Raw genomic sequence first — 17,706 nt, forward strand, 5'->3', positions numbered from 1 at the left:
CAGTGGCAAGTGCTGTTCGTAGCAGCAGCACTGCCTATGAAGGTTACCACTGTGACTCAGAGGGGGTGAGTGGCAAGCACCACTCATTCACTCACTCACTCACCCACTCACTCAACCACTCACCCACTCACTCAACCACTCACCCACTCACTCAACCACTCACCCACTCACCCACTCACTCAACCACTCAACCACTCACCCACTCACTCACCCACTCACTCAACCACTCACCCACTCACTCACTCACCCACTCATTCACTCACCCACTCACTCACTCACTCACCCACTCACTCAACCACTCACCCACTCACTCAACCACTCACCCACTCACCCACTCACTCAACCACTCAACCACTCACCCACTCACTCACCCACTCACTCAACCACTCACCCACTCACTCACCCACTCACTCACTCACCCACTCATTCACTCACCCACTCACTCACCCACTCACTCAACCACTCACCCACTCACTCAACCACTCACCCACTCACTCACCCACTCACTCACCCACTCACTCAACCACTCACCCACTCACTCAACCACTCACCCACTCACTCAACCACTCACCCACTCACTCAACCACTCACCCACTCACTCACCCACTCACTCACCCACTCACTCACTCACTCACCCACTCACTCACCCACTCACTCACCCACTCACTCAACCACTCACCCAACCACTCACTCACCCACTCACTCACCCACTCACTCAACCACTCACCCACTCACTCAACCACTCACCCACTCACTCAACCACTCACCCACTCACTCACCCACTCACTCACCCACTCACTCACCCACTCACTCAACCACTAACCCACTCACTCATTCAACCACTCATTCACTCAACCACTCACCCACTCACTCATTCACTCACTCACTCACTCACCCACTCACTCAACCACTCACCCACTCACTCAACCACTCACTCAACCACTCACCCACTCACTCAACCACTCACCCACTCACTCATTCAACCACTCATTCATTCAACCACTCATTCACCCACTCACTCACTCATCCACTCACTCACTCACCCACTCACTCACTCACCCACTCACTCACTCACTCACCCACTCACTCACTCACCCACCCACCCACTCATTCACTCACCCACTCACCCACTCAACCACTCATTCACTCACTCACCCACTCACTCACCCACTCACTCACTCACCCACCCACCCACTCACTCACCCACTCACCCACTCAACCACTCATTCACTCATTCACTCACTCACCCACTCATTCACCCACTCACTCATTCACTCACCCACTCACTCACCCACTCACCCACCCACTCACCCACTTAACCACCCACTCACTCATTCACTCACTCAACCAACCACTCATTCACTCACGCTCACTCACCCGCACATTCACTCACCCACTAACTCACTAACCCACTAACTCACTCATTCACTCACCCTCACTCACCCACTCACACAGACAGGTAAAGCTCCCCAGGTAGCCCACGCACACACACATGGGGGGAGGGAGCGGTGAGTGGCAAGCACCACCACGCCTGGCCGCCTTTGTCTCCCCAGACACACAGCACATTTACTCACCCACACATTCACTCACCCGCACATTCACTCACCCACCCACTCACTCACCCGCTCACCCACTCATTCATTCACTCCCCCACTCACTCATTCACTCACCGACTCACTCACTCCCTCACCCACTCACTCACCCACTCACCCACCCACTCACTCATTCACTCACTCACCAACCCACTCACTCACTCACTTACTCACTCACTCACCCACTCACTCACCCACTCACCCACTCACTCACCCACCCACTCACTCACCCACTCACTCACTCACCCACTCACTCACTCACCCACCCACTCACTCACCCACCCACTCATTCACCCACCCACTCACTCACTCACCCACTCACCCACTCACTCACTCACCCACTCACTCACCCACCCACTAATTCACCCACCCACTCACTCACTCACCCACTCACTCACTCAACCACTCACCCACTCATTCACTCACCCACCCACCCACTCACTCATTAACTCACTCACTCATTCACTCACCCACCCACTCACTCACTCACCCACTCACTCACCCACTTACTCACTCACTCACCCACTCACTCACCCACTCACCCGCTCACTCACCCACCCACTCACTCACGCTCACTCACCCACTCACACAGACACAGGTAAAGCTCCCCCAGGTAACCCACACACACAGGGCTGTAGGGGCAAGTGCTGTTAGTAGCAGCAGCACTGCCTATGAAGGTTGTCACTGTGACACACACAGAGGGGTGGGGGGCGGCCAGCATCACCACGCCCGGCCGCCTTTGTCTCCCCCAGTGCTGGCGTTGTTTACTACACACCACGGCACCAGCCCAGGACCGGTTCAGAGAATCGTTACTGGTGGTGCTGGTGGTGTTGGTGGTGCTGGTGGTGCTGGTGGTAGTGGTGGTGGTGTTTGTGATGTTGGTGATGTTTGTGATGTTGGTGATGATGGTAGTAGTGGTGGTGGTGTTGGTCATTATGGTGGTGGTGATGATGATGGTGGTGGTGTTTGTGGTGTTGGTGATGATGGTGGTGGTGGTGGTAGTGGTGGTAGTGGTGTTGGTGATGTTGGTGATGATGGTAGTAGTGGTGGTGGTGTTGGTGATTATGGTGGTGGTAGTGTTGGTGATGATGGTGGTGGTGCTGATGATGGTGGTGGTGGTAGTGTTGGGGATGGTGGTGGTGTTGGTGATGATGGTGGTGGTAGTGGTGGTGCTGGTGGTGTTGGTGATGGTGGTGTTGGTGGCGTTGGTGATGGTGGTGGTAGTGGTGGAGGTGTTGGTGGTGTTGGTGATGGTGGTAGTGGTGGTGTTGGTGATGGTGTTAGTGATGATGGTGGTGGTAGTGGTGGAGGTGTTGGTGGTGTTGGTGATGATGGTGGTGGTGGTAGTGGTGGTGTTGGTGATGATGGTAGTGGTGGTGGTAGTGTTGGTGATGATGGTGGTGGTGGTGTTGGTGATGATGGTGGTAGTGGTGGTGCTGATGGTGGTGGTAGTGGTGGTGCTGGTGGTGTTGGTGATGGTGGTGTTGGTGGCGTTGGTGATGGTGGTGGTAGTGGTGGAGGTGTTGGTGGTGTTGGTGATGGTGGTAGTGGTGGTGTTGGTGATGGTGTTGGTGATGATGGTGGTGGTAGTGGTGGAGGTGTTGGTGGTGTTGGTGATGATGGTGGTGGTAGTGGTGGTGTTGGTGATGATGGTAGTGGTGGTGGTAGTGTTGGTGATGATGGTGGTGGTGGTAGTGTTGGTGATGATGGTGGTGGTGGTGTTGGTGATGGTGTTGGTGATGATGGTGGTGGTAGTGGTGGAGGTGTTGGTGGTGTTGGTGATGATGGTAGTGGTGGTAGTGTTGGTGATGATGGTGGTGGTGTTGGTGATGACGGTGGTGGTAGTGGTGGTGGTGTTGGTAGTGTTGGTGATGATGGTAGTGGTGGTGGTGGTTTTGGTAATGATTGTGGTAGTGGTGGTGATGATGGTGGTGGTGTTGGTGGTGTTGGTGATGATGGTGGTGGTAGTGGTGGTGTTGGTGATGATGGTGGTGGTAGTGGTGATGGTGTTGGTAGTGTTGGTGATGATGGTGGTGGTAGTGGTGGTGTTGGTGATGATGGTGGTAGTGGTGGTGATGATGGTGGTAGTGGTGGTGATGATGGTGGTGGTAGTGGTGGTGGTGTCGGTGATGGTGGCCGTGAGCGGGAATCGAACTCGGGTCACTGCCGGGTTCAGTCGCGCAGTGCGGTGACCTAACCACTGCACCACCGCTCCCCACTCACACACAGTGCGCTAACCACTGTACCACCGCTCCCCACACCCACACACAGTGCGCTAACCACTGCACCACCGCTCCCCACACCCACACACAGTGCGCAAACCACTGCACCACCGCTCCCCACACACACACACAGTGCGCTAACCACTGCACCACCGCTCCCCACACCCACACACAGTGCGCTACCCACTGCACCACCACTCCCCACACACAAACACAGTGCGCTAACCACTGCACCACCGCTCCCCCCCCCCCCCCACACACACAGTGCGCTAACCACTGCACCACCACTCCCCACCCACACACACACACAGTGCGCTAACCACTGCACCACCGCTCCCCCCCCCCACACACACACACAGTGCGCTAACCACTGCACCACCGCTCCCCCAGCGAGGCCTATAGGCGACAGGCTCGAACCTGGTTGCCAGTGTTGACAGCAGCGCGTGAGGCCCCAGACTCCTCGCTGGCTCCCTGCCGCCTGAACGATCGCCTCTAGCGAGCGCAGGACGAAGACGGCGTCACGAGGACACCCATGGGGCGTGACACGACGTTCGCGGTGGCTGTTGTTGTTGTTGTTTGTTTGTTGTTGTTGTTGACGGGTCTCAATGGCGAGCAACGTAGGGGAGCCGGTCACGGAGTGAACGGCGCGGAAGGGGGCGGAGCTTGGTGTATTGGGGGGCGGGGCTTGGGGTTGTGTGGGGGGGTGGGGGAAATCCGCGGAAGTTCCCCACCACACTGCACGTCACACCCCCCCCCCACATCACCACCCCCACCCACATCACCACCCCCCCCCACCCACTTGACTTGACACCCCCCCCCACCCAATTCACACCCCCACCCACTTCTCTTCACACCCCACACACTTCACACCCATAGAGATACACAGAGACCCATAGAGATACATAGCGATACATAGAGATACATAGAGACCCATAGAGATACACAGAGACCCATAGAGATACATAGAGACCCATAGAGATACAGAGACTCAAAGAGATACATAGAGACCCATAGACATACACAGAGACCCATAGAGATGCACAGAGAGCCATAGAGATACATAGAGACCCATAGAGATACATAGAGACTCATAGAGATACATAGAGACCCATAGAGATACATAGAGATACATAGAGACCCATAGAGATACATAGAGACTCATAGAGATACATAGAGACCCATAGAGATACATAGAGATACATAGAGACCCATAGAGATACATAGAGACTCATAGAGATACATAGAGACCCATAGAGATACATAGAGAGCCATAGAGATACACAGAGACCCATAGAGATACACAGAGACCCATAGAGATACATAGAGACCCATAGAGATACATAGAGACTCATAGAGATACATAGAGACCCATAGAGATACATAGAGAGCCATAGAGATACACAGAGACCCATAGAGATACACAGAGACCCATAGAGATGCACAAAGACCCATAGAGATACACAGAGACCCATAGAGATACACACAGACCCATAGAGATGCACAGAGACCCATAGAGATGCACAGATACCCATAGAGATACATAAAGACCCATAGAGACCCATAGAGATACATAGAAACCCATAGAGATACATAGAGACCCATAGAGATACACTGAGACCCATAGAGATGTAGAGGCCAATAGAGATGCATAGAGACCCATAGAGATACATAGAGACTCATAGAGATACATAGAGACTCAAAGAGATACATAGAGACCCATAGAGATACATAGAGACCCATAGAGATACATAGAGACCCATAGAGATATATATAGACCCATAGAGATACATAGAGACCCATAGAGATACATAGAGACCCATAGAGATACATAGAGACTCATAGAGATACATAGAGACTCAAAGAGATACATAGAGACCCATAGAGATGCATAGAGACCCATAGAGATACATAGAGACCCATGGAGATACATAGAGACTCATAGAGATACATAGAGACCCATAGAGATACATAGAGACCCATAGAGATACATAGAGACCCATAGAGATGCATAGAGACCAATAGAGATGCATAGAGACCCATTGAGATACAGAGACTCATAGAGATACATAGAGACCCATAGAGATACATAGAGACTCATAGAGATACATAGAGACTCAAAGAGATACATAGAGACCCATACAGATGCATAGAGACCCATAGAGACCCATATAGATATATAGAGACCCATGGAGATACATAGAGACTCATAGAGATGCATAGACTCATAGAGATACATAGAGACTGATAGAGATGCATAGAGACTCATAGAGACCCATAGAGATACACAGATACCCATAGAGATGCACAGAGACCCATAGAAATACATAGAGACCCATAGAGATACATAGAGACTGATAGAGATGCATAGAGACTCATAGAGACCCATAGAGATACACAGATACCCATAGAGATGCACAGAGACCCATAGAAATACATAGATACAGAGACCCATAGAGATACACAGAGACCCATAGAGATACACAGAGACCCATAGAGTTACACAGAGACCCATAGAGATACATAGAGATAGATAAATTGTTGACAAGATGGTTAACTAGTTAACAATAGATTGTTCATAATAGTTAAATACATTTTTACTTAAAGCTTTCGTGACTGCAGGAATTCATAATCTTTGGGACTTTCGGTAAAGCAACGTAGACATTAAAAATAATCAAATAATAACAATTTCACGACGTTTCGATCGCAACACAAGCAATCGTCTTCAGGTGAAAAATAAGTAATATTTTTTTTAAAAAATATTTTTTAAACACGCTTTAATGCAATGTACCGTACTAGTTAGCAATGGAAAAACTTCCCGACTCCAGGGAGTGGCCCGAAGTTTTGCCACGACGTCATGGGGACCGTAGCCAATCACAGCCAACGTCAGGTGAGCGTGGACAATTAGACCCAAGCCGAAACATAACGTATACAAAATAAAGTTTAAAAATATTTTATGTTTACGATATCATATAGTAGCGTCATCGGTATGACGTAAGTACACGAAGTTTTGTAGTCGATACCACATTGCGAAGTGGGTTAAAGTTGCGTTACAAGATTTGAGGATACAACAACAACAACGACAACAGACAGAGTGAGTTCAATGAAAGCTTATGCAAAAAAAACCGGGGAAATCTGCCGAGGTAAACTGTTTATAAAGGGTTAGAGATGGGGGCGGGGCAGCTAATGCTAATGAGGGAGAGTTCTCCATCACCTCCAGGAGTTCTACACCAATCAAAGAGCTGTTTACAAATGGTTCAGAGATGTGGGCGGGGCAGCTAATGTTAATGAGGGAGAGGTCTCAGTCACCTGCAGGAGTTCTACACCAATCAACGAGCTGTTTACAAATGGTTTAGAGATGTGGGCGGGGCAGCTAATGTTAATGAGGGAGAGGTTTCCATCACCTGCAGGAGGTCTACACCAATCAACGAGCTGTTTACAAATGGTTCAGAGATGGGAGCGGGGCAGTTAATGTTAATGAAGGAGAGGTCTCAGTCACCTGCAGGAGTTCTACACCAATCGAAGAGCTGTTTACAAATGGTTCAGAGATGGGGGCGGGGCAGCTAATGTTAATGAAGGAGATTTCTCCGTCACCTGCAGGAGTTCTACACCAATCAACGAGCTGTTTACAAATGGTTCAGAGATGGGGGCGGGGCAGCTAATGTTAATGAAGGAGAGGTTTCCATCACCTGCAGGAGGTCTACACCAATCAAAGAGCTGTTTACAAATGGTTTAGAGATGGGGGCGGGGCAGCTAATGTTAATGAAGGAGAGGAATCCGTCACCTGCAGGAGTTCTACACCAATCAACGAGCTGTTTACAAATGGTTTAGAGATGGGGGCGGGGCAGCTAATGTTAATGAAGGAGAGGAATCCGTCACCTGCAGGAGTTCTACACCAATCAACGAGCTGTTTACTAATGGTTTAGAGATGGGGGCGGGGCAGCTAATGCTAATGAGGGAGAGTTCTCCGTCACCTGCAGGAGGTCTACACCAATCAACGAGCTGTTTACAAATGGTAAAGAGATGGGGGCGGGGCAGTTAATGTTAATGAAGGAGAGGTCTCCGTCACCTGCAGGAGTTCTACACCAATCAACGAGCTGTTTACAAATGGTTTAGAGATGTGGGCGGGGCAGCTAATGTTAATGAAGGAGAGGTTTCCATCACCTGCAGGAGGTCTACACCAATCAAAGAGCTGTTTACAAATGGTTTAGAGATGGGGGCGGGGCAGTTAATGTTAATGAGGGAGAGGTCTCCGTCACCTGCAGGAGTTCTACACCAATCAACGAGCTGTTTACAAATGGTTTAGAGATGGGGGCGGGGCAGCTAATGTTAATGAAGGAGAGGTCTCAGTCACCTGCAGGAGTTCTACACCAATCAACGAGCTGTTTACAAATGGTAAAGAGATGGGGGCGGGGCAGCTAATGTTAATGAAGGAGAGGTTTCCATCACCTGCAGGAGGTCTACACCAATCAACGAGCTGTTTACAAATGGTTTAGAGATGGGGGCGGGGCAGCTAATGTTAATGAAGGAGAGGAATCCGTCACCTGCAGGAGTTCTACACCAATCAACGAGCTGTTTACAAATGGTTTAGAGATGGGGGCGGGGCAGCTAATGTTAATGAAGGAGAGGAATCCGTCACCTGCAGGAGTTCTACACCAATCAACGAGCTGTTTACTAATGGTTTAGAGATGGGGGCGGGGCAGCTAATGCTAATGAGGGAGAGTTCTCCGTCACCTGCAGGAGGTCTACACCAATCAACGAGCTGTTTACAAATGGTAAAGAGATGGGGGCGGGGCAGTTAATGTTAATGAAGGAGAGGTCTCAGTCACCTCCAGGAGTTCTACACCAATCAACGAGCTGTTTACAAATGGTAAAGAGATGGGGGCGGGGCAGTTAATGTTAATGAGGGAGAGGTTTCCATCACCTGCAGGAGGTCTACACCAATCAACGAGCTGTTTACAAATGGTTCAGAGATGGGAGCGGGGCAGCTAATGTTAATGAAGGAGAGGTTTCCGTCACCTGCAGGAGGTCTACACCAATCAACGAGCTGTTTACAAATGGTTTAGAGATGGGGGCGGGCCGGTTAATGTTAATGAAGGAGAGGTCTCCGTCACCTGCAGGAGGTCTACACCATACTCTTTGGTTCTATTGGGTAAAGTCACCACGTAGGTGAAAATAAAATAACAAAAAATCACGACGTTTCGGCCACAACACAAGCGGCCTTCATCAGGTGAAGGGACGAGACTGTCTGGAGTACAGCGCTGGAGTGAGAGAAGCCACGCTTAGATCACGACCTTTAAGCTGTGTGAGGAGAAAAAGGCCAAGTGCCTTGACAAAGGAATTAGCATAGAATTTAGCATTGAAATGGCTCATTGAAATAGCTAAGTTAAAGTATACACATCCGCAGAGGTACCCCTTGACAAAGGAATTAGCATAGAATTTAGCATTGAAATAGCTGAGTGAATAGCTTGTAACTGGTCACAGAAATAGCTATGTTAAAGTCAGAGCATATACATTCACCGAGGCACCTAGTACAAATCAAACAGGAGAATTTAGCGAAACACAACCACGCTCAGACAGCGGACCTTTAAGCTGTGTGCGAGCAAGCAAGGTGTTCTGACAAAGAAATTAGCATAAAAATTAGCATTTGATTGGCCGATTTTAGGAAAGAGGTGGTGTACATGCAGGTGGACTTGCCGTTTGGCGGTTTAGAGATGGGGGCGGGGCAGTAAATGTTAATGAAGGAGAGGTTTCCGTCACCTGCAGGAGTTCTACACCAATCAAAGAGCTGTTTACAAATGGTTTAGAGATGTGGGCGGGGCAGTTAATGTTAATGAAGGAGAGGTCTCCGTCACCTGCAGGAGGTCTACACCAATCAACGAGCTGTTTACTAATGGTTTAGAGATGGGGGCGGGCCAGCTAATGTTAATGAAGGTTAGGTCTCCGTCAACTGCAGGAGTTCTACACCAATCAAAGAGCTGTTTACAAATGGTTTAGGGATGTGGGCGGGGCAGTTAATGTTAATGAAGGATAGGTCTCCATCACCTGCAGGAGGTCTACACCAGACCGCAGTCCATTCGCTGGCACTGCCTCTTTGTGCCTTTTACACGACGGTCAATGGTGTATGGTTTATAGCATGCTGTATAATAATAATAAACTAGTATAACGGTGTAATGTTTAATATAATTCATAAGGCAATACATAGTGTCGTAATTGTATATTGACTATACAGCAGTGTGGTATACACTAGGGTTGGTAGAATAAAACAAGTCTAATATTTTTTATAGTCTAAAGTATAGGGGTAGTGTATAGTAACGCATTGTATAATTCAATGGTGGGTGTTTGTCTCTGGCAGTGTATATTATGTAGTATAGTCGTGTAATGTTGAAAAAAGTTTAGTTGGAGACATATCAATATGATGCATGATGTTAGAGCTTACATTGGGCTGTGTATTACGATATTATACAGTGTCGTTTAGATTGGAAGGTATAATATTGTAATGCATAGTAGTCTAGTTTATAGCATAGTTCAAACTTGATAAGACGCTTTTGTGATTGCAGGAATTATTCTACGTCTATTTCGGTAAAGTCACGTAGAAATAAGAAATGATAAAATTACACAATAGCGTACGACGTTTCGATTGCAACACAAGCAATCATCATCAGGTGCAGAAGAGCTAAATTTACGAGGAGGAGGAAACACACAACCGCAGAGATATATATATACAGACACCCAAGTATAGGGAATTAGCAGAGATACAACAGGCGATACAGAGAGAGACGGAGGGGCACACGAAATCAAACAGAGTTTAGCAACAAGAATATAGCATAGTTGTAACGCAACACAGGACGGAGCAGCGAATCGTGGCTGTTTCTCCCTCCAGCCCCCCCCCCTACTCCGTTCCGAGCATAGATGGACTCGTCCGTCTGAACAAAGCTCGCCGCTTTCCGTGGTGCTGACGTTCAAAAGAAAAACATAATCCGACACTTTTTTCGACGTAGAATTGTAATGTATAATGACTTATTGCTAGTAGTAGCTCAGCTACTAGCAATGGCTGTTTCTCCCTCCAGCCCCCCCCCCCCTCCTCCGTTCCGAGCATAGATGGACTCGTCCGTCTGAACAAAGCTCGCCGCTTTCCGTGGTGCTGACGTTCAAAAGAAAAAAAAAATCCGACACTTTTTTCGACGTAGAAGTAATGTATAATGACTTATTGCTAGTAGTAGCTCAGCTACTAGCAATGGCTGTTTCTCCCTCCAGCCCCCCCCCCCCCCTACTCCGTTCCGAGCATAGATGGACTCGTCCGTCTGAACAAAGCTTGCCGCTTTCCGTGGTGCTGACGTTCAAAAGAAAAACATAATCTGACACTTTTTTCGACGTAGAATTGTAATGTATAATGACTTATTGCTAGTAGTAGCTCAGCTACTAGCAATGGCTGTTTCTCCCTCCACCCCCCCCCCCTCCTCCGTTCCGAGCATAGATGGACTCGTCCGTCTGAACAAAGCTCGCCGCTTTCCGTGGTGCTGACGTTCAAAGGAAAAAAATAATCCGACACTTTTTTCGACATAGAAGTGTAATGTATAATGACTTATTGCTAGTAGTAGCTCAGCTACTAGCAATGGCTGTTTCTCCCTCCAGCCCCCCCCCCCTACTCCGTTCCGAGCATAGATGGACTCGTCCGTCTGAACAAAGCTCGCCGCTTTCCGTGGTGCTGACGTTCAAAAGAAAAAAATAATCCGACACTTTTTTCGACGTAGAATTGTAATGTATAATGACTTATTGCTAGTAGTAGCTCAGCTACTAGCAATGGCTGTTTCTCTCTCTCCCTCCCCCCCTCCTCCGTTCCGAGCATAGATGGACTCGTCCGTCTGAACAAAGCTCGCCGCTTTCCGTGGTGCTGACATTGAAAAGAAAAAAAAGAATCCGCCACTTTTTTCGACGTAGAATTGTAATGTATAATGACTTATTGCTAGTAGTAGCTCAGCTGATGGGAGAGTATATTGAGTTTATTGAAAATATTGATATAGTTTATATTTTAGTTTTTTTGTATCAGTTTACTATATGGTATTCATTATATAGTGTAGTGTATACCCAGTTATTTTATGTTAATAGCTCAGCTTATTGGAGAGTAAATTGAGTACATTGATTATATTGATGTAGTTTATATTGAGTTCTTTCACATCGGTTTATCGTATGATAGTTGGGTAGTTGCAGTCTTTAGTGTTACTATAATAAATGCCTCTGTAGATATGTAAACTCTGACTTTAACATAGCCACTTCCATGAGCAGTTACATGCTAATTCCTCACATTAACATCATGCTAATCTCCAAGTTACATGCTAATTTCTCACCTTAACATCCTGCTAATCTCTTAGTACCTTTCAGCGTAATGTTTAATATAATTTATTTGGTAATATATAGTATCGTAATTGTATAGTGAATATACAACAGTGTGGTATACAGTAGGGTTGGTAAAATAAAATAATACATAGTGTAATATTACAAGTATAATATTATTATAATCTAAGGTATAGGGTAATGTATAGTAACGCAGTGTATAATTCAATGTTGGGGTCCCCTATCTCTTAACATTGCCCCATAGACTTTCTATGGGAACCGGTTCCCTATCTCTTAACATTGCCCCAAAGACTTCCTATGGGAACCGGTTCCCTATCTCTTAACATTGCCCCATTGACTTTCTATGGGAACCGGTTCCCTATCTCTTAACATTGCCTCATAAACTTTCTATGGGAACCGGTCCCCTATCTCTTAACATTGCCCCATAGACTTCCTATGGGAACCGGTTCCCTATTTCTTAACATTGCCCCATAGACTTCCTATGGGAACCGGTTCCCTATCTCTTAACATTGCCCCATTGACTTTCTATGGGAACCGGTTCCCTATCTCTTAACATTGCCTCATAAACTTTCTATGGGAACCGGTCCCCTATCTCTTAACATTGCCCCATAGACTTCCTATGGGAACCGGTTCCCTATCTCTTAACATTGCCCCATTGACTTTCTATGGGAACCGGTTCCCTATCTCTTAACATTGCCCCATTGACTTTCTATGGGAACCGGTTCCCTATCTCTTAACATTGCCTCAGACTTTCTATGGGAACCGGTTCCCTATTTCTTAACATTGCCCCATAGACTTCCTATGGGAACCGGTTCCCTATCTCTTAACATTGCCCCATTGACTTTCTATGGGAACCGGTTCCCTATCTCTTAACATTGCCTCATAAACTTTCTATGGGAACCGGTCCCCTATCTCTTAACATTGCTCCATAGACTTCCTATGGGAACCGGTTCCCTATCTCTTAACATTGCCCCATTGACTTTCTATGGGAACCGGTTCCCTATCTCTTAACATTGCCCCATTGACTTTCTATGGGAACCGGTTCCCTATCTCTTAACATTGCCTCATAGACTTTCTATGGGAACCGGTTCCCTATCTCTTAACATTGCCCCAAAGACTTCCTATGGGAACCGGTTCCCTATCTCTTAACATTGCCCCATTGACTTTCTATGGGAACCGGTTCCCTATCTCTTAACATTGCCTCAGACTTTCTATGGGAACCGGTTCCCTATTTCTTAACATTGCCCCATAGACTCCCTATGGGAACCGGTTCCCTATCTCTTAACATTGCCCCATTGACTTTCTATGGGAACCGGTTCCCTATCTCTTAACATTGCCCCATTGACTTTCTATGGGAACCGGTTCCCTATCTCTTAACATTGCCTCATAGACTTTCTATGGGAACCGGTTCCCTATCTCTTAACATTGCCCCAAGACTTCCTATGGGAACCGGTTCCCTATCTCTTAACATTGCCCCATAGACTTCCTATGGGAACCGGTTCCCTATCTCTTAACATTGCCCCATTGACTTTCTATGGGAACCGGTTCCCTATCTCTTAACATTGCCCCATTGACTTTCTATGGGAATCGGTTCCCTATCTCTTAACATTGCCTCATAGACTTTCTATGGGAACCGGTTCCCTATCTCTTAACATTGCCCCATAGACTTCCTATGGGAACCGGTTCCCTATCTCTTAACATTGCCTCATAGACTTTCTTTGGGAACCGGTTCCCTATTTCTTAACATTGCCCCATAGACTTCCTATGGGAACCGGTTCCCTATTTCTTAACATTGCCCCATAGACTTTCTATGGGAACCGGTTCCCTATCTCTTAACATTGCCACAGACTTCCTATGGGAACCGGTTCCCTATCTATTAACATTGCCCCATTGACTTTCTATGGGAACCGGTTCCCTATTTCTTAACATTGCCCCATAGACTTTCTGTAGGAACCGGTTCCCTATTTCTTAACATTGCCCCATAGACTTCCTATGGGAACCGGTTCCCTATCTCTTAACATTGCCTCATAGACTTTCTATGGGAACCGGTTCCCTATATCTTAACATTGCCCCATAGACTTTCTATGGGAACCGGTTCCTTATTTCTTAACATTGCCCCATAGACATTCTATGGGAACCGGTTCCCTATCTCTTAACATTGCCCCATAGACTCCCTATGGGAACCGGTTCCCTATCTCTTAACATTGCCCCATTGACTTTCTATGGGAACCGGTTCCCTATCTCTTAACATTGCCCCATTGACTTTCTATGGGAACCGGTTCCCTATCTCTTAACATTGCCTCATAGACTTTCTATGGGAACCGGTTCCCTATCTCTTAACATTGCCCCAAGACTTCCTATGGGAACCGGTTCCCTATCTCTTAACATTGCCCCATAGACTTCCTATGGGAACCGGTTCCCTATCTCTTAACATTGCCCCATTGACTTTCTATGGGAACCGGTTCCCTATCTCTTAACATTGCCCCATTGACTTTCTATGGGAATCGGTTCCCTATCTCTTAACATTGCCTCATAGACTTTCTATGGGAACCGGTTCCCTATCTCTTAACATTGCCCCATAGACTTCCTATGGGAACCGGTTCCCTATCTCTTAACATTGCCTCATAGACTTTCTTTGGGAACCGGTTCCCTATTTCTTAACATTGTCCCATAGACTTCCTATGGGAACCGGTTCCCTATTTCTTAACATTGCCCCATAGACTTTCTATGGGAACCGGTTCCCTATCTCTTAACATTGCCACAGACTTCCTATGGGAACCGGTTCCCTATCTATTAACATTGCCCCATTGACTTTCTATGGGAACCGGTTCCCTATTTCTTAACATTGCCCCATAGACTTTCTGTAGGAACCGGTTCCCTATTTCTTAACATTGCCCCATAGACTTCCTATGGGAACCGGTTCCCTATCTCTTAACATTGCCTCATAGACTTTCTATGGGAACCGGTTCCCTATATCTTAACATTGCCCCATAGACTTTCTATGGGAACCGGTTCCTTATTTCTTAACATTGCCCCATAGACATTCTATGGGAACCGGTTCCCTATCTCTTAACATTGCCACATAGACTTCCTATGGGAACCGGTTCCCTATCTCTTAACATTGCCCCATTGACTTTCTATGGGAACCGGTTCCCTATCTCTTAACATTGCCTCATAGACTTTCTATAGGAACCGGTTCCCTATTTCTTAACATTGCCCCATAGACTTTCTATGGGAACCGGTTCCCTATCTCTTAACATTGCCTCATAGACTTTCTATGGGAACCGGTTCCCTATATCTTAACATTGCCCCATAGACTTTCTATGGGAACCGGTTCCTTATTTCTTAACATTGCCCCATAGACATTCTATGGGAACCGGTTCCCTATCTCTTAACATTGCCACATAGACTTCCTATGGGAACCGGTTCCCTATCTCTTAACATTGCCTCATAGACTTTCTTTGGGAACCGGTTCCCTATTTCTTAACATTGCCCCATAGACTTCCTATGGGAACCGGTTCCCTATTTCTTAACATTGCCCCATAGACTTTCTATGGGAACCGGTTCCCTATCTCTTAACATTGCCACAGACTTCCTATGGGAACCGGTTCCCTATCTATTAACATTGCCCCATTGACTTTCTATGGGAACCGGTTCCCTATTTCTTAACATTGCCCCATAGACTTTCTGTAGGAACCGGTTCCCTATTTCTTAACATTGCCCCATAGACTTCCTATGGGAACCGGTTCCCTATCTCTTAACATTGCCTCATAGACTTTCTATGGGAACCGGTTCCCTATATCTTAACATTGCCCCATAGACTTTCTATGGGAACCGGTTCCTTATTTCTTAACATTGCCCCATAGACATTCTATGGGAACCGGTTCCCTATCTCTTAACATTGCCACATAGACTTCCTATGGGAACCGGTTCCCTATCTCTTAACATTGCCCCATTGACTTTCTATGGGAACCGGTTCCCTATCTCTTAACATTGCCTCATAGACTTTCTATAGGAACCGGTTCCCTATTTCTTAACATTGCCCCATAGACTTTCTATGGGAACCGGTTCCCTATCTCTTAACATTGCCTCATAGACTTTCTATGGGAACCGGTTCCCTATATCTTAACATTGCCCCATAGACTTTCTATGGGAACCGGTTCCTTATTTCTTAACATTGCCCCATAGACATTCTATGGGAACCGGTTCCCTATCTCTTAACATTGCCACATAGACTTCCTATGGGAACCGGTTCCCTATCTCTTAACATTGCCCCATTGACTTTCTTTGGGAACCGGTTCCCTATCTCCTAACATTGCCTCATAGAATTTCTATAGGAACCGGTTCCCTATTTCTTAACATTGCCCCATAGACTTTCTATGGGAACCGGTTCCCTATCTCTTAACATTGCCTCATAGACTTTCTATGGGAACCGGTTTCCTATATCTTAACATTGCCCCATAGACTTCCTATGGGAACCGGTTCCCTATCTCATTGGCAACATCATAAAAGTGCGACACTATTTTATGGGCCGTCGTGTTGGCACGCGTCGCGAGTTGGTGACGTTGAGAGGACCCACCCCTGCACGTGACCAACTTCTCCCACAGCCCCCACCAGCACTGTGTGTACGCCCACGTGACCAACTTCCCCCACCGCCCCCACCCGCGCAGTGCCCCCTCCCCACGTGACCAACTTCCCCCACCGCCCCCACCCGCGCAGTGCCCCTTCCCCACGTGACCAACTTCCACCACCGTCCCCAAACGCGCAGTGCACTCACCCCACGTGACCAACTTTTCCTCACCGCCCCAGGGCCCCCCCTCCCCACGTGACCAACTTCCCCCACCGCCCCCACCCGCGCCGTCCCTCCCCCCTCCCCACGTGACCAACTTCCCCCACCGCCCCTACCCACTCCCCACGTGACCAACTTCCCTCACCACCCCCACCCGCGCCGCCCCTACCCACTCCCCACGTGACCCACTGCTCCCACCTACGCAGTGCTTCCCCTCCCCACGTGACCAACTTCCCCCACCGCTCCCACCCGCGCCGTCCCTCACCCTCCCCACGTGACTATCTTCCCCCCACCGCCCCCAGTGCCCCTCTCCCCACGTGACCAACTTCCCCCACCGCCCCCACCCTCGCAGTGCCCCACCCCACGTGACCAACTTCCCCCACCGCCCCCACCCGCGCCGGCCCTCCCCACGTGACCAACCCCACCCGTCCCTCCCCCCTCCCCACGTGACCAACTATCACCACCGCCCCCACCCGCACGTCCCTCCCCTTCCCCACGTGACCAACTTCCCCCACCGCCCCCACCCGCGCCGTCCCTCCCTCCTCCCCACGTGACCAACTTCCTCCACCGCCCCCCACCCGTCCCTCCCCCCTCCCCACGTGACCAACTTCCTCCACCGCCCCCCACCCGTCCCTCCCCCCTCCCCACGTGACCAACTTCCCCCACCGCCCCCACCCGCGCCGTCCCTCCCCTTCCCCACGTGACCAACTTCCCCCACCGCCCCCACCCGCGCCGTCCCTTCCCCCTCTTC

Source organism: Petromyzon marinus, chromosome 75, assembly GCF_048934315.1.
Source record: "Petromyzon marinus isolate PM22_M1 ecotype Great Lakes invasive population chromosome 75, UKy_Petmar_22M1.pri1.0, whole genome shotgun sequence".
Classification (NCBI taxonomy): domain Eukaryota; kingdom Metazoa; phylum Chordata; class Hyperoartia; order Petromyzontiformes; family Petromyzontidae; genus Petromyzon; species Petromyzon marinus.